Below are 18725 nucleotides of genomic sequence, written 5' to 3'. Positions count from 1 at the left end.
TCAACAGGGGTGGAACCCAAGCAAGAAAGTGCTTTAGTTAAGGACATAAGCATTGACGAGTTGGTAGACAAGCTGTTCAACCAACTAAACCAACATTGGCAGAACGGACCCCCAGAGGGATCTGCAAGGACATCCCCACCTCTACCCAAGAAGAGACATGGTTTGCTTTGCAGTGTGCTGCCAAAACCATACAAGAACGGAATGTCTCTAGCTGTGCACATTGACAACTCTACAGGACCTATGACATTTCCCAATGCTGTGCACATTGACAACTCTACGGGAACTATGACACTTCCGAGTGCTATAGCCAAAGAAATCCTCAAGGGTAGAGCCAAGGGCAACATCCTACCACTGAGGCCACCTATAGCACTGCCAGCCCTTCCAAATGCATCATAGCTGGCACCAATTGTCCTACCCACAACTCAAAAACCCTAACCAAGAGGTTCTACAGGACATGCCAATGCCACCTCCAGTAGTACCCTCTCCCCAAGAACTATGCCAGTTCACTAATAATCCATAACATTACCAGTTGAACCGAGCCAAAAAAAAACTATGAGCAATATCAGCAGATAGACCAATAGGGATACCCCGAGCAGGAAGAGCCCATCAGCCCCTTGTTTGAGGTAGTGGTTCAGCAAAAAGTCAAGGACTTGAACAACATGGCATGATGGCAACTGCTTCAATGCTTCCATTGCAAGGGCCCTTACCAGGTTACTAAATGTCCACACAAACTCCAGCACAAACTGCTACAGCTCCAGTGATATCATCTCCTACGGTGCAACATGCTACGAATACGGATTCGAGCACGCTTACAAGGATTGCCCTAATGAGGTGACCTTTATCCCTGTGGCAAAAGCATCACCTACTACGAGCCTAAACTTGTTGAGTGTGCAGGGTGGACTCCTTTATATGGTTCCATTGAATGTAGTAACAAGGCTCCATGCAAAGTGATGGACAGCAGCCAGGTGACTAAGGCTGCTCAAAAGCCAAACGCCCAAGCGTCAACCTCGAAGAATAAACCTAAGGTGCAAGCCTCAAAGGCTAAAGAAATACCAAAAACAGGAAACGAACGAGAAGGCTAGGTCCAGAAAAAGAAAACCTCCAAGAGGAAGAAAAAATGCAGCATGTCACAAGTCAAGAACAATGACATTGTCACAATCGAAAGTGGTTCTGCCTCCTTCGGAGAGGGAGGCAAAGAAATCTTACTCAAGCCAAGTGGCAAGTCTCAATAAGAGGAAGGCCCCAATGAATCCTAGTCAACTCCCCAAATCCTTGAGAGAATCCCAACCCTGGAAAGGAGAAAGTAAAGAGTAAAATATGCTCGAGAACTCGTACGGCAAGTGCAAGCTATGTATCTGGTGATATCCAGTACAAAGGTCAATCTTCGTAAAATAGCCAGCACCTTGTAACCTATCTATCAGATCATCCGTTGTGGGAAGAGGATACCTATTCTTAACTGTAGCTTTATTCAGCTTTATGTAATTTACACACATCCGCCAAGTGCCGTCCTTCTTGTGCTTCAAAAGCACTCGTCTCTTTACTCCTAGTATCTATCCCATCTTAAGATATTCCGACAACTATAAAACAATCACATTCTCTTCCAATCAACTCATCCTGTAAGGAGTAATGCTCACAGGTTGAGCCCCCGGAAGCAAATCAATCTTATGATTAACCAACCAAAGAAAGACATATGCAAAATCCACCTTGATGCCTTCTGAAGCCTGTGTCCCAAGCATCTCCAACTTAACCGTTTTCAAATTACAATTAACATTCAATGAAAGAAGTCAAGAACACGCAGAAACAACTCATAATCTGAATTTCCAATCATATTATGAAGGTCTGCTGAATTTAAAAGAGTAGAGGGTGGGACCGCAAAATCGCCCTTAAGACACGTTGGAAGACTCTCCATCAAAAAGGACAAAGCATGACCCTTCCTAATTACATAAACATCGTGGCTAAAAAACCATTCCTTTTCTACAATAACATCTCCTATCTAGATTCATAATCAAAAAATCTAGGGGCTCCGTGTAATCTTGGATAGAGATCGACAATTGAGAAACCCACTGGTCCCAAATCTGTCCATGCCTCGCGCCAAATTCACACAATACACATGATCACTTGGTTGTCTCCATTCCAAACTTCTGCATAAGTTTTGCATTAACGAAGTTGTAAAATCAACCCCAACTTCAACAAAACATGTTTGCAAAATGTTTCATTGCATGGATGTCGTTGGAAATCTAGCATGTCATGCCCATGAAGCTTGTATCTTCAAGAATCCTTGATAATACAATCATATTACAAGGGGGGCCAACCCTTTCCGGCCCTATTACAGTGCATTTAAATTTCAGCACTACTATCTCATTTGGTTTTGTGTCATTTCATCTTATTTCATAGTATTAATAGTTTAAGTATGTCAAGATTGTGTTCAACTCTTTTTGGGGCGACTACAACTACACCATGAATGCAGTAAAGCGTATGCTGTTGTAATAAAACTATGTGCCGATTCTGAATTTCAAAATTTCAAGAGAAAACTACGCTTTCATGCAAGAAAAGATGAAAAAACACCACCTACCAATGATCCACGCACCGAGAGATGGAAACCTGCTGCTGTGAATCCACGCAACAAACCGTCCCTAAAGACTTTTGTCGTGCCGGAAGTGTGATAGTATGTGTTTAACCTACCCTACCCTTGTTTAGCGGCTGCTTTTTCCTGTTGCCTGCTGATCGCTATGCTTTCTCCGTTGCCAGCTGTCCTATGTAATCCTGCTGACCACAGCTTGCTGCTGGCTGGACAGCCCATATGGCACCCTGTACAAAAGCAAACAATCCAGACCAGTCCTCTCACAGGCATTTCACTCTCACCACGGGGTCCTACATGTCGAACCTCGCCTCGTGCGTGGGCCCCTATCGGAGTAGAACCCTCAATCTTCAATCTTCACCTAAAAAGCAAGATCTTCTTCGCGACAAAACAGTCCCAAACCAACCCCTGTGCCATCTGTTATAAATGGGACACCTCTATGTCCTGCATAAGGAGGAGTGTGTGACTCTTCCATAACCGTTTGCCGAAGATCTTTGACTACACATGCAATTCTGCATATATAAATATCCAACCTGAATAGAATAAGTGTCACAAAATTCCTTACAGCTTCTATTTTTCTATTGTTCATGTGTGGTATGTGGAGCCTGACATGACATACATGTATGGCTCGTGTAGCCTGACATGGTGTGTCTGTGTGGCATATGGAGCTTGACATGATAGTACATGTATGGCTGGTGTAGCCTGACTTGATAGTACATGTGTGGCTTGTGGGGCCTGCCATGGTGTACATGTATGGCTCATGGAGCCTTGACATGATGAAATTCTCTGGGACTAGCTATCTTGGAGATCTTCTGTATTTATGTTCGGGGAAGGTTCCGGAAGGATCATGAGCCCTGGACATTTTATCGAATACATCTGAGCAAATGGGTGTTTCTTCCAATCTAGCTGCACTCATATGTGTGCATGACATTGATTTTATATTTGGATGACTTGTCTTGTTTGCCTAGACAATGCCTGAGATTTCTGCATGCGTTGTCCATGGGACCGGGGACGCCTAGGCACCCTGTGGACGTGTATGTGCACACTTGTTTGGGACTGACAGGTGGTCTACATGTGTTTTGCAAGTGGTAAGTGTGAGGTGAAAACAAGAAAAAAGACCATGCCTCTATAGCCCTTCACCTCCCAAACTTTGAAAATACTAACACGAACGGGGGCACCACCAGCCACCGGCTGGAACACTTCTCACTGTTCACCACCCACCCACACCAGAAAGATAGCTCAAAACCACGATAGACAAATGATCATCCAGCACAAACATACACAGCACCATCCACACCATAAAACTTTGGGAAATCCAGTCCCGTCCTCACCACACTTCAAACAAACTCAACAATTACACCAAAAACCAAGACTCTGGCTTGGATTTACTGCCAAGGGAATTCATCCTTGCGTCTGACAACCAAGCCTCTCTCCCGGTCTCTGCTTCTCTTGGCGAAACTGCTGTCCCTCCTTCACGGCTTCACTGCCAGCCACCTCTCGTCTCACTGCCTCCAGCTCTGCACAGCCAGGTGTCGTAGGCGAGCCCCACCTGTCTCCAGCCCACACATCAGCACCTCTACTGCAGCCAACACAAAACACCCAAGGCACTCTCTGTGGTCAGCATCCACCGGCAACCCCTCTATCTTTGTCGCCAACCCAACACCAAAACCCAACGCCAGGCTTCTCCCCTGTTGGCTGCACAGTCGCCAGCCTTCGCAGCAGCCCACCTGCTCTTGTGGCGAACCTGCCAGCCACACCGACTACCTTTCGCCGTCTCCACAGTTGCCGCCAGCAGCAACCCACTTGCTCCACGTCGCTAGCCACTGCTAGCCCATCCAAAAACCGGGACCCTGCTCCCGCCTGCATTCACCTTTGCGCACAATCGCCAGCCACAGCCAGCCAAGAGCCTCTCTGTGTCCAGAAACGGCAACCACACCAAACGACCTGACTAGCCACTTTCTCTCTCTCTTCAGAGGGCGCCCCACCAGCCACCCTCTACTGTCCCAGCTCGTCGCCTCTGTGTGTCGCCCGCAGCTACACCAACACCACACCTCTCGTCTGTCGGCTGCGCTGTTAGCTCTCCCCGCTCACCAGAGAGGCATTCTCGGTATCGCTTCCCCCAGTTCGCCAACCTTCTAGGCGACTCCATTGTGCTGGCAAAGGCGTTGGCAGCTAAACAAACCTCCACGTGGTCTTTTTCATTACTGGCCACGTTGATATTATTTTTTATTTTTTCTAAAGCCTAGAAGATGGCCACAATCACCCTTTGCATTACCTTGTGCTTCAAGTTCACGTGCGGCGTCCATAACTTTCCAAAACAATGCAAGAGCTGCCCACAGCCCTCCATCAGCTGCATCATAATTACCAAAACACGACCATTGCAGTCGGTGCCATGCACTGCCGATCGTCATCACATGCTTGCTAAAAATGGAGCACCATCTCTGCATCCAGAATCAGCCTAGATTGACCAACCATCATCACATTCGGGGTTCCCGTAATACTTTCACATGAAGGCATCACCAAGAGCTCGTTAAAAAAAACATAAAACCACCCACTCTGTACATTTGCTAGGGCATTCAGGGCAAAGTTTTGTTGCATACCATGCATCCCATATGTACACAAGCCCAAAACACTTCTCAGAATTTTACCTGACAGTAAGTATCCCCAAAAACTCAATTTACAGCTTTATGAGTTCACATGCTAACAATTATTGATGCAAGTTCACATTCACTTATAAGTGACCGGACAACTAATAAGTGAGTACACATTGAGCAGGACTTATTTAATACACGTGGCGGCCAAAAGCTAGGCACTGGACAATATTTGGACCTCCTTCAAGTAGGTGCCCCCTTTCTAGACCAGAAAAAGCACACATGTGGGCTATTTTCAACAGGGAAGCCCTATTATGGGAGAAAACTCCAATTTTGGGGTAGGCGCCTACTTTTCCAGGTGCATGGGAGCTAGTCGACTACTTCTACAGGCTGTTTACAGCCTTCTACCGTGACGAAAACCCAACAGGTGCAGCATGGGAGGTGCTGCCGGACCCTTTTTGCATGTTCTCCACTGCTGGCCAGCTGATTTACAGCTTGAACAGAGGCTGGACAGACCATAAACACAGAGAGAAAGAGCTGGTGGAGTGCATCTTAACAGTTTTCCTTCGGATCGGGGGCTTGCGGGCTTGTGTACTGCTGTTGGTCGATTTCTTTTGAGGCTACTGAGGGCTGGTTGACTGCTGAAAACAGCCTTTGAGGGCTGGTCGACTTGCTCTATGAGCCAGACAGGAAGAAGACGATGATGTTGAGTTGTCCCAAGCTGTGTGGGAGTGCTATGGACTGTCCATAGTTGTCTTGCATGTGCTTGATGCCAGGAATGCTCACTTGTGCTGAGAATTGTCAGCAAATTCAGTTTATGTTATGTTTTCTTGTTTTCATATTTTATTGGAAGAAACAGGTGCAGCCAGTGGTGGTGAACCCTCGGCACCCGCAAAGTTGTATTGGAAGCAGACTCCTTTTTGGTAATCTAACCGTAAAGAGAAGGGGGGGGGGGTCGGCCCATCTTCTGGCCCCTAGTGTAGTGTACTATGAAGATTTGTCATCTTGTTTTATCTGGCATGCTTATGTGTATTTTCAGATTTCATGATTGATAAGATTTTCCGTGTCCAATTGCCCTTCCGTTTACGTTGGTATCAGAGCCTAGCTTTCTACATAGTTGTGCCTAATATGATTGTGGATATGGCTGTAAGGAGTCATTATCCGTGAGAGAAGGTTAGGATTTTGAGGTAGCCCTCATCTTATTGTTGTGCCTCGAAAGTGGTTACTTTTGGTTAGCGGCAATGAGCGTGTGGAAAGACTTTGTGGCCCTCCTCTCTGTGTAGGGGCACTGTTGCACCCTTGCACTCTATTCGGTATCATACTTGGGGTAGAGAGCGATTCCAGGGCACGAAAAATTCTTTTCTTTCTGAAAAGCTGGAAGATAAATTATGGCCAGCCAGTCAGATCACTCTGTGGAGGACTCTATCACCCGTACTCGCCGCATGCGGGAAGAAGATAGAGGCAGGGATCATGTTGGGGCTTTGGAAGATAACGATCCACCGTTGTCTGCTAGGGCTGAGGATCAGCAAGATATTGATACCTTGATGAATGAGCTTGAAGAACTCCGTGCTTTGCAAAGAGATCCTGATGGGTCATTGAATCAAAGTCTCATGTCAAGGCTGATGTGGTCACTTTTGATGCAATTGCCCAACAGATGGGAATCAACAAACCTCGAGAGTTGGCTGTTGCTTATTTAAAAGCAGTGGCGATGTTGTTTCCAATGATGAGGGCAAGTGGGTATTCACACGGCAGCCTCGCAGGCTATCCCATAAAGGGAACTTCGATGATGTTGTGAAAGGGCATGCAGACTGCACCAGTGACGTGAGACGGCATGCAAACCGCACCAGTGATGTAAGAGGGCGTGCAGCCCGAGCAAGTGATGTAAGTGGGCATGCAGCCCGAGCAAGTGTTTTGAGGGGGCTTGCAACCCATGCAACAGATTTGAGGGGGCATGCAGCCCGAGGAGATGATGTACATCAACATGCAGCTCGTGGGGATGATGAGGGGTTTTCAGTGTTGGGGTAAAGGCATTATGCCCACCCTTATAGTGTGTACTAGCCCATGTGTTTATAGTGCATAGTACACTTAGTACTTTTAATGTACTAAGTGCACTATGTGTACTAGTGCAATATACATGTGTGATAGGGGAGTCACACACTCATTCCATGTGTGATAGGGGAGTCACACACTCATTCCATGAGTTGACTTATCCCCACATGTCTCTCTCTCTCTCTCTCTCTCTCTCTCTCTCTCTCTCTCTTCTTCTCTCTGTGTGTTTGTCTCTCACATGAAACCCTAACCCTAATTCTATCTCCCATTCAACGGGTATCAGAGCCCTGGTTTTAGGGTTTTGTTCTCAAGTGCTGCATCTCTGGAAATCAACTGTAGAAGAGCTACGTGTGGTGCCGCCTGTTTGTGCTCCCTGCGTGTGCTGTACGGACTTGTTTGCTGCGTGTGTTGAACTAGTCGCAGGCAGGTGGGCGGAAAGAGGAGGAGGCGAGGGCAGCCATTTCTCCTTCAGTAGAGCGACGGGTGAAGCTTGCAGGAGGGCGGAGGTGGAGAACGGGTGCAACGGGGAAGGGCGAATCCAGGAGGGCATCGGCGTGGTACCTGGATTCGAGTGGTGGCCCATCAAAGCCTACCGCCCCTGCCCGGCCTTCGTCCAATCGGGCGACCGTTACAGGCGGTCCGGCCAAAGCCTGGACGAGATCGCCTTCAGGCGCAGAGGAGCCAACGATGACCTGGACATCTCGGAGAGGCTCAAACGGTGATGTGCCTCTTGCTTTCTACAAGCATTGTTTCGTGTCTCGTCAATCACCTCTCAATGCCTGGCAGCCAAGGCGGTTCTGATCTACGCGGCCCTGCCAACACGACTACAAAGGTCAACGTAGACACGTGTAGTCGTTTGCAGTTTGCTAGAGCGTGGATCTGCAACATCCGTACCTTTTCAGCAGCAGCAGCATCAATACAGTAGCAGCAAATTCAACGCCCCTTTTCTGCAACATTAATCAGAAATTTCAGACATACATGCTTCAATTTTTTTGGGGATTTGCAATTGAGCAGGTACAATCATCAATTGAGCAGGTACAGGTGCCAAATTGCTCAATTTTTGAGCAAAATTGGCAAAATTGGGTGACATTGGTCACAATCAGGATCAATTTGCAGGAAATTGGATGTCAAAATTTGGGGCTTTTGATGTAATTGTACAATTGGGCATTCATACATGCTGTATGATGTGAGCAATCTCACATTCAGGCCAAAATTGCAGGAAATTGATGTGCAAATCAAAGGGTTTTTGTGCCGATTGGGTTGATTTGCATGCAGGCACTCGCATTTGATGCTTTGGGCAATGTGTTGATGCCTGTCAAGCACTCAATGTGCCTATAAATCAAGGGGCTTTTATGTATTGGATGTATATGTGGCCAAGGGGAAGCACTGTGAAGACTCTGGATGCCTTCATGTGCGTCAATGTACCATGTATGATCAGAAATTGATTTTAAATCAAGGGGCTTTTCAAGATTTTATGCTTGTTGAGCTTGGCAAAGCAGCAGGCAAGACTTTTATGCCTTGAATCCTCAGAAATCAGCTTGCAGTCAAGGGGCTTTTGCCCAATTTAGGGTTTAGGGTTTAGGATTACTGTTCGGGACTGTTGTATGCAGTGGTCGGGACTGTAAAAGTCTGATTTTCACTCATTTGGACAGCCAGGAGAGCATTTATTGCTGTTGTACTTGCTGGTACAGATTTGGTACAACTTTGTGCAAGTTTTGGCATGGCTGTACACTGATTTGAGTGAAGAAAAGGTTCATTTTCAACTGCTGTACTTGCCGGTACAGGTTTGGTACATCATTGGTGAGCACTTAGTACTGCTGTACAGTACTTTGGAATGGCAACAGAGCACATTTAAGGTGCTGTCCTAAATCTGCAGCAACCAGATTTTGGTGATTTTATCACATACAGTGGGAGTAGAGTTGCATTTGTGCTTCCGCAGTGGGAGATAAACTTTGGGAGAACAACTGTGAGCACTTTGTGTGCTTTTCGTGCAGTGTTTGCACATTTTGCAGGGAGTCAGGCATTGACAGGTTGCATATTGCTATGGCAACCACAGGTGAGAGCTCTTCATTGCTTCACATCAAGAAGCTTGAAGGCTCACATAATTATGATATTTGGCAAACCCAGTGCTATAATGTGTTGCTCCAGAAGAAGAAGAAGCACAAGCCTATCAAAGAAAGGGGTGTAATGCCCGCTTCTCTTACTCCTGAAGAATGGGAAGATATGGATGAGCTCGCAAGATCTACTATCATGTTGTCTGTGTCAGACTCTTTACTTTTCAGCATTCGTGAAGAGAAGACAGCTTGGGGAATGTGGCAAAGATTGCAGGACTTGTATGCCCAACAAAGTGCCTCAAGCAAAGTGTATTGGTTGAAGAAACTCATAGGTCTTCAAATGAAGGAAGGGGCGTCTATGGCAGCCCATCTAAATGAGTTTAATGGTATTGTCAGCCAAGTTATAAATCAAAAGTTGGCAATGGACGATGAGTTCAAAGCCACCTTTCTCTTGTGCACTTTGCCAGAGAGTTGGGACACATTCAGGACAGCCACTAGCAATTCAAATGCTACGCTATCATATGCAGATGTTGAGGGTGCTCTTCTTCAAGAAGAGATGAACAGGAAGAACAATTCTGTTGGAAAGTCCAATGCAATGAATGCACGTGGGAGATCCCAGCAAAGGGGTAAAAGCCAAGAACGGGGAAGGAGCAAGTCCCGCTCCAAAAAGCGGCTTGGAATGCCATTATTGTGGCAAGAAGGGACATATCAAAAAGCAATGCTACAAATGGAAAAATGATCAAAAGGAAAAGGGAAAAGGCAAAGACAAAGACAAAGATGAAGCCAAAGATGTAAAGCCAAAGGGCAAAAGTGGAGTCAAGATTGAAGAAGTCAATGTGTCACGTGCAGGTGACAGTGAGGATGAGGTCCTATTCACGTCTTCACTTGATGCCCATTCACTTCTTGCAGGAGATGGTCATGGTATGCACTCATGGATCATTGATTCAGGTGCCTCCTTTCATGTCACAGGTTGCAGAGACTTGTTTGTCAGGTATACTGCTGGCAATGAAGGAGTAGTTTATTTGGGTGACAACCATGCATGCAAGATTCTTGGGAGAGGTGATGTGAGGCTTGTGTTTTCAGATGGCTCACACCTTATGCTCCATGATGTCAGGCATGTGCCTGAGATCAAGAAGAACCTGCTTTCTACTGGACAGTTTGATGATGCTGATTATGTTACCACATTTGGTCGTGGAAAGTGGAAAATTAGTAAGGGCTCACTGGTTGTTGCCAGAGGCTCTAAGGTGGACACTCTTTACTTCATGCATGCAGGTGTTTGTCACCATGCTAATGTAAATGCAACCGAGCTTCGCTGAAGCTCCCGCCCCCTCTCCCTGCTCGCGTTGCCTGCACAACTGCGCCTTCCCTGCCTTTCGCCCCCTCGCCTCCCCTTGCTCCTCGCGCCTCCCCTAGCCCCCCCGCCTGCCTTCGCTGCTGCGCCCTGCATTGCCCGCCGCCTACCCACTAGCCCCTCCCGCCTGCATTCGCTGCTGCGCCCCCTCCCGCTTGCCTGCTCTGCTCGCCGCCCTTCCTCACCTTCGCGCCCCCCCCCCCCTTTCTTCGCGCCCTCCTCCCCTCTGCAGCGCCCCGTCCCCCCCCCTCCGCCAGCTCGTTTTCCTCACCTCCCTCTTGCGCGCAGCTCCCGCCCTCCCCCCCCCCTAGGGTTTCTCCTTCGCCTTCTCCCCCCCCCCCTCCTTTTTCTTGCTTCCGCTCCCAGGGGGTTTAGTTTTCCTTTTTGCTCCGTCTTCCGCCTCTCTGTGTGCAACTCGGTTCTAGCAGGATCCCGCCTTCGCCTCGCCTTCGCCGCAGCTTCAGACTCTGATGGAGGCTCCTCCTGCCCCGCCTCAGAGGGACTCATCTGCAGCCCCCTCGCCCGCCCCTGAGGACACCCCCATCAGGCTTTCTCTTTCGCCAGAAGAGGAAGCGAGTCTCACCACAGAGGTGGAACCCTCCAGGCTCATTCCACCATTTGCCGTATAGTCGGTACTCGTCCCAGCAGAGGGGAGATCAGGGATCTTCTTCAGGCCCGCCTTCTCCGCAGCTTCAGACTCTGATGGAGGCTCCTCCCGCCCCGCCTTAGAGGGACTCATCTGCAGCCCCCTCGCCCGCCCCTGAGGACACCCCCATCAGGCTTTCTCTTTCGCCAGAAGAGGAAGCGAGCCTCACCACAGAGGTGGAACGCCTCCAGGCTCATTCCACCATCTGCCGTATAGTCGGCACTCGCCCCAGCAGAGGGGAGATCAGGGATCTTCTTCAGGCCCGCCTTCTTGCAGATGTGGGCAAGATCCTGGACGTACAGCTATTGGGCCGTGGACATTACCAGATCGAGTTCGAGGCCGCCCAGAGTGTTGCCAAGGTCCTTGCCATGAGTCCCCTTGACATCAGGGGTGCTTGGGCTTTCTTCAGACCTTGGCAGCATGGATTTGACCCAACAGCGGCGGAGCAAGGAGAGCGCCTTTTTCATGTTACAGTTTGCTTCCCTGGACTCCGCCGGGAGTATCTTCCGCTCCTCTCCAAGCTCGGAGCATTGGTGGGCTCGGTACTAGAGACTGGCCCCTCAGCTGCTTCAGTGGTGGCCAGAGCAGCTGGGCTACCTTCGGTCAGAGTGTTGGTGTCTGACATCTCCTCCGTTCCTAAGGTCATTCAGCTACCTAGGATAGGGGGGGGATGGATAGATCAGAGAGTGGAGTTCTCGGGGCTCCCGAATCAGTGCTTCATTTGCAGGCAGGTCGGCCATCTGGCCAAGGCCTGTGACCTCGCTCGACCATCACAGAGGAGACCTCCTATGCCGATTAGGGCTTCACGGATTTCATCTATCCGCAGTCGGCTGAGTCGCCTTGGCATTAGACAGCGCTCGGAGGCTTTTGATTATACCTTCACACGGCTTTTTGGAGCAGAGGGCCCCCATGAGCCAGCACCCATCCGAGTTCATGTAGTGATACCTCCGGCCCGCGGGGAGGAGGCACTAGACTCAGCAGTGGCCTTCTCGTTCCCTCTATGTGGCCCTTGCGACCGGGAGTGGACTCTAGAGCTCGCTCTCAGCACTTTGAAGACTCAAGCAGTTGAGTTTTCTCATCACATGAGCGATCTCGAGGTGACAGATGTGATAGGCCGACTTTGGGAGTTGGCTCATTTTTTCTTGGATCCCGGGAGTGTGGATACCTCAGGGATTCGGCATTTAGTCGTTCGCATAGTGGCAGACTTAGCACGCGACCCTAGATATGTGTGTATACACGAGGTCGCTTTGTCAGAGCGGGAGGCAGTTGCCATGGGCCACAGCCACTGGCGCCTGATCCGGGATTCTCGCAGCACACCGGGTGGGCAGATTCGCAGCCGCTCGGATGGGGACTACTCTCCATCCAAGCCGCTTGCGAAGGCCCGCCGTACGGCTGAGACAGCATCCACCTCAGCAGGGCATCCATGAGGATCATCTCATGGAATGTACAGGGCCTTGGCGGAGCACATTTTATACGCTATCGTGGTTGCTTGAGGCAGGAGCTTCAGAGATGCCTGGTTGGTGGCAGCATTGATATTTTGATGATGCAGGAGCACCACTTGGGTGAGAGCAGGATCCGGATATATGGTTCGGTGATGCCTAGTAGATGGGACACTTTTTGGTCTGCAGGGTTTGGTCCTTTGGGTGGACAGGGAGGAGTATGCATGGTCATTGCAGATGTATGGCAGCAAGCCATTGTGGATCGAGGGATCATTGTGCCTGGTAGAGCACAGTATGTCATTCTGAGGATGCATGATGAGCTATTGGGCGTGCTCAACGTCTATGCGCCCAATCATGCTAGTGCCAGAGCAGAGTTCTGGACCCAGGTTACGGATGCATTGCCAGAGGTCGCACATTGGTGTGTCGGGGGAGACTTCACCATGCTTGAGGACCCGGCAGATAGGGTGGGAGGCAGTCATGTTACAGTGCACGGCACGGAGCTTGCAGCTTGGGACTGGTTTTGCATGTCACTGAGGATCACTGATGCATGGCAGCATGGGGCTTTCTCCGGTCTCAGGACAGTCTTAGTTTCTCTCGGTCGGATCGCCGGCAGGGAGGGACTAATCTATCACGGATTGATCGCTTTTATGTGGGCGACTGGTTAGGGGAGCGAGGGGGCTCCGTCGGCATTCTCGCTGGCACCTCATTTTCAGATCATGCGCCAGTTATCTTGACATTGGAGGAGAGGACACGGGAGCCCAGCTTGCAGTTGAGGATCCCAGAGAGGGTACTTACAGATCCCAGTCTCGCTGAGGACATTGAGAGGATCTGGCATGATAGTCTGTGCTCTGACCAGGATGCAGCGGGCCAGTGTGCCCAGGGACTCATCGATCTTGGCTCTTTTCTGCACGCTGCAGCTTTAGATTCGCGAGCGGGAGCAACGGCTGAGACGCAGCCTTGCTTCGCTACAGCGCCTTCAGGAGCAGCAACCTGCATGTGAGTGGGTGGCGTCCCAGCTGAGCCAGGCACGCCAGGAGGTTCGAGAGGTAGAGGAGCAGAGACATGAGTTTTACTATCGTCGTCAGGCCTCTCAGTGGACGCACCTTGGTGATAGAGTGACTGGAGAGTTTTTTGAGATCACTGGACCCCGTCATGCGCAAGCAAGAGTCCGCCAGCTTGGTAGACCGGATGGATCGGTAGCTACTGAGCTCGGGGAGATCAGAGCCATTGCCATTGCATTCTATAGAGACCTGCTTTCAGCGGAGCCAGCCACTGAGGATCGAGATGTTTGCAGACAGACTGTGTGGGTCCATGTGCAGAGGAGGGTCACGGACCGTATGCGTACAGTTCTAGGTGTGCCTCTGTCAGAGATTGAGCTTGCCGAGGCCTTGAGGGTCCTGCCACGACATAGTTGCCCAGGGGAGGACGGACTGACGCCGGCCTTTTTTATGCGCTATTGGGACCTTTTGGGGCCAGCCTCCGCAGGGGCTTTCAGCATGTTTTGGACACTGGGGTGATGCCGCAGAGCTTTTCAGAGGGCTTGATCTATCTTATCCCCAAGGGGGAGGGAGTATCAGATGATATTCGGCATTGGAGGCCTATTACGATCCTCAATACTGTCTACAAGGTCTTAGCAAAGGCCTTGAGTTTGAGGATCCAGCCTTTCCTGGGGGAGTTGATTCATGCTACTTAGACAGGATTTGTCAAGGAGCGCAGTATCCTTGACAACATCTTTACTTTCTGGGAGGCGACGGCCCGAGCTAGATTTCTTGGTGAGGACTTGGTCGTGATGCTTCTCGATTTTGAGAAGGCATACGATAGAGTTGATTGGGGTTTCTTAGAGAGCACTATGCTTCGCCTGGGCTTTGAGCCAGGATGGATCAGAGGGGTGGCGGCTCTGTATTCCACAGCTCGCAGCCAGGTGTTGATTGCAGGAGGACGGGGGCCGAGTTTTGAGCTGACCAGATCAGTCCGTTTCAGGGGTGTCCCCTCGCCCCTTTTCTTTTTCTCTTCTTTGCGGAGGCTATGAGCATGTATTTGACGGCAGAGGAGGTTGGTTTGAGAGGACTTCAGCTCCCAGACCGGGGGGAGGACCTGCTTGATGCTGAGTTTGCAGACGACACGGGCTTATTTTTGCATGGCCAAGAGGCCAATCTTCTTCGGGCAGAGCAGTCGCTCCAGGTTTTTAGTGAACTTCGGGAGCATTGATCAATTGGCGCAAGACGGTGGCCTTTTGGATCAGTAGTGCTCCCACTCCGGCATGGAGCCCGGACCCCGGTTTTAGATGGATTCCTCCAGGTACAGCAGTGCGGTATTTGGGATGCCAGATTGGCCTAGATTTGTCACCTGAGGAGCAGATTGCCCCGCTTCTTCTGAGCATTCGGAAGAAGCTTTTGTAGTGGAGTACAGCTCGACTATCCTTGGCTGGGAGGGTGGTGGTGGCAAATCAGGTGCTGTTAGCGACCATGTGGTACATTACGTCTTGCTGGATCTTCTCGAGCTCTTGCATCAGCCAGGTACAGAGGCTGATCAGGAACTTTCTGTGGTCTGGGCGGGACGGTCAGCCAGCTCGGGCAAAGGTTGCATGGGCAGTTATTACACTTCCGCTGGCTCAGGGAGGTTTGGGCATTATAGATCCAGTCGATCAGAGTAGAGCCTTATTGGGGAAGCTTATCGTTCGGGGGTTGCTTCCAGGCGCTGAGCCTTGGAAAGAGCTCCTCTTGCAGCGGCGGCTGCAGGCTCGGGCGCCCCCAGCAGGGGGCACTTGGGCACCAGAGATTCGTTGGATCTTCATAGAGATGAGGAGGACAGGCCTCAGTAGAGGATGGGAGGACAGATTTGCTTTGAGTATCCTGAGAGCTTGGGAGCTGCTGAGACCGGGGCTCTCTCAGCGACCTCCTTCTTGTGTTGAGGAGCGGGCCAGACAGCCGCTCATCTGGAGCCCAGCGGTTCGCACAGAGTAGGGTCATATGCTGGGTTCTCGGCCTCGTCTAGCCTGGGGGCCTTTAGCGGCAGGCCCAGCTCGTAGTTTTGGAGACTGGCAGGCCTTCTGCAGTCTACCAGAGGAGATCCAGGTGGAGAGGCTGAGTCACTTCAGAGGGGGGTTGATTATGAGGGATGATATTCAGGAGGCACTCACAGAGGAGTGGTTCACGCCTCTCGAGCCAGTGGCCCCACGGTGGATGGGAGCCTTTACACAGTTGGAGATCCTGATTGCTGTCAGCGCTTGCACTGAGGATGGCAGTTGCCTCTACTATGAGATTCAGGCAGACTCCAGAGAGTGGAGGTGGAGTCGCCTTTGGTTGCAGAGTGCACCTTTCACAGGATTCGGGTAGTGGCCGCCGCTTCTCGGAAGTGGCATATTGACCCCGACCTTGCTGATGTGCTCCCGGATTGGCGCATATGGGCATATGCAGCGCGCCCCTTGGCCCGGCTTCAGTGGGACCCCGGGGAGTACGAGTGGCATGATCCTTATGCATCCCTTGAGGCCACAGAGATTACCTTTTTCCAGTATACTGTTCGGCTAGGGCGGCATATTTTGACGGCGAGGAGGACGGTCTCTCCAGCGGCAGCGGGGCATTGGCGGCTACAGGGACTCTCACAGGAGTTCCTGGAAGATTTTTGGGCTTGGCACTGGGCTAGTCGACAGGCCCGCAGGATCTCGACTTTTCAGTGGCTGGTCGCCCACCACAGGGGCTCAGCAGTTGGCACTTGGCTTGTTTACAGCGGTCTTCCGGCGGCCTGCGTCCGATGCGGCCACCCTATGGAGACACAGAGACATTGCCTTTGGGATTGCCCTCAGGCGCAGCAGATTTGGCTGCGGATGCTGCGTATTCTAGCCCCTCTCTCTCCAGAGGGTATGTTTACGTGGGGTGCTGCTGCTTGGTCGACTTCGTCAGGCCTGCTATGGGCTATGAGATGGAGCAGGGCAGTCAGGCCATCAGATTTATTAGGGGCCAGCCTCGCTTGGTTCCGGCACCAGATTTCTCGTCCGCCAGCTGGACACAGGAGAGGGATTTACGATGGGAGCTCCTCAGCAGCCTCACCATCTGGTTCACCTGGAGGGCCCGGTGCTTTACGGCCTTTGAGGGGAGATTGGAGCCACCAGCAGAGATTGTACGGGGGATTTGGCAGGAGTTGATCCACACCCTGCGAGGACAGTACGACCGCATCCGGGGAGACTCGGATGAGGCGATCTTCCGGCGTCATGCCTTTCACACCACTTGGCGCTGTGGCCCCTTCTACACCTTACACACGGGATCCCCCCGTTGGCAATACAGGCCACCTGTTTGGCTCTTCCCCCCCCCTTATTGTATGATTTAGCCTCTCAGTCCTTTGTACTGATGCTTGTATTTTGCAGCACCTAGGGAGAGTCTCTCGGGCTGCCATGCTGTATTCACTGCTCTGTCTCTCTTATGAGCAGGAGAGATCTTTTGTAGCCCTATGGGCGTTTTTTATATAACTAATGAAAGCATCTTTTCTCGGAAAAAAAAAATACAACCGAGCTGCCGGAAATCTCTATGTGGCATAGCCGGTTGGGACACATGAGTGTCAAAGGAATGGAGCAATTGTCTCGTTTTGGTTACTTGCCTTCTCTAAAGTTTTCAAGTTTTCAGTTTTGTGAGCATTGTATATATGGCAGGCAACTCCAATGCCCCCACAAGAAAGCTCTTGGACAAAAAGATGCTCAGTTAGAGCTTGTGCATACAGATGTATGTGAGATGCCTCAGCTTTCTTTGGGAGGGGCAAAATATTTTGTGTCTTTTATTGATGATGCCACACGCAAGGTGTGGGTCTATCCTCTTCGTTTGAAGTGTGATACATTCTCAGTGTTTTAGAAGTTTGTTGCTCATGTTGAGAATCAAACTGGCAAAACATTGAAGGCTTTGCGTTCCGACAATGGTGGAGAGTATATGTCCAAACAGTTTCAGGACTTTTGTGATGCTAAAGGCATCAAGAGGGAGCTCTCTACTCCTTATGATCCTCCACAAAACGGGACAGCAGAGAGGATGAACAGGACCATTCAAGAGAAGGTCCGTTCTATGTTGTCACCTGCTGCGTTACCTCCTGGTTTTTGGGCTGAAGCTGTTATGACAGCCGTTCATCTTATAAACAGGTCACCTAAAACGAGGCTTGGTGGGAAAGTGCCAGAGGAAGTATGGACAGGGAAGCCTCCATCATACAAGCACTTGAGAGTGTTTGGTTGCGTTGCGTATGTGCACATACGTTAGGCAATGCGCACCAAACTCGATCCTAAGTCTCACAAATGCATATTCCTAGGATATGGTGACAGAGGTGAAATGGGGTATAGACTTTGGGATCCAGTGAATAGAAAGATTATACACAGCATTGATGTCATTTTTGATGAAACATGCATGTATAAGGAGCCTGCAAGGCAACAGGAGCCTGGCAGAGTCATCTTTGATGATGATGGACATCATGGACATAAACCAAGGGCTGTAAATCAGCCATTACAGCAACAAAACCAACCCTTAAATGGTGCTGAAAATGGTCCAAATGGACAGCCAGAGATGGCAGAAGATATCCCTATGGATATCCCACAGTTAGAGGAGATACCGGCCATGATTTTTCAGCCTTATGGCATGGAACAGGAGCCACCAATAGGTGATATGCAGGCTGGACAGCAACCTGCAAATGATGGTCTTGGGTACGGAGGTCCACAAGACCCTCCAGAGCCCCTGACAGGTTTGTTCTAGGGGTTGACAACTTGATGCTCACTGACTGTGGGGAGCCCTCATGTTATAAGGAGGCTTTACAGAGGGTAGGCAAGGCTCTTTGGGAGCGTGCTATGAAGTCAGAGATGGATTCTCTGCACAAAAATGAAACATGGAAGTTGGTGCATTTGCCTACAGGCAAGAAGGTTTTGCCATGCAAGTGGGTTTACAGGCTCAAAGTTGCACCTCATGCAAAGCCAAGATACAAAGCCAGGTTAGTGGCTAACGGCTTCAAGCAGGAATATGGTGTGGACTTTGATGAGATCTTCTCTCCAGTGGTCA

The 18725-nt window shown here is 50.2% G+C and overlaps 1 protein-coding gene across 1 annotated transcript in view; it reads right to left on the bottom strand.

Annotated features, from left to right (window-relative positions):
- The window catches only part of LOC147609215 (tRNA synthetase beta subunit family protein), a 103374-nt gene that overhangs the window by 2881 nt on the left and 81768 nt on the right, over window positions 1-18725 (bottom strand). The window lies entirely within an intron of this gene.

This window comes from Cibotium barometz, chromosome 51, assembly GCF_041138505.1.
Source record: "Cibotium barometz isolate CiBa-2024 chromosome 51, ASM4113850v1, whole genome shotgun sequence".
NCBI lineage: Eukaryota > Viridiplantae > Streptophyta > Polypodiopsida > Cyatheales > Cibotiaceae > Cibotium > Cibotium barometz.
The sequence above is the reverse complement of the archived record's forward strand: the minus strand, read 5'-3'. Positions and strand labels throughout refer to the sequence as shown.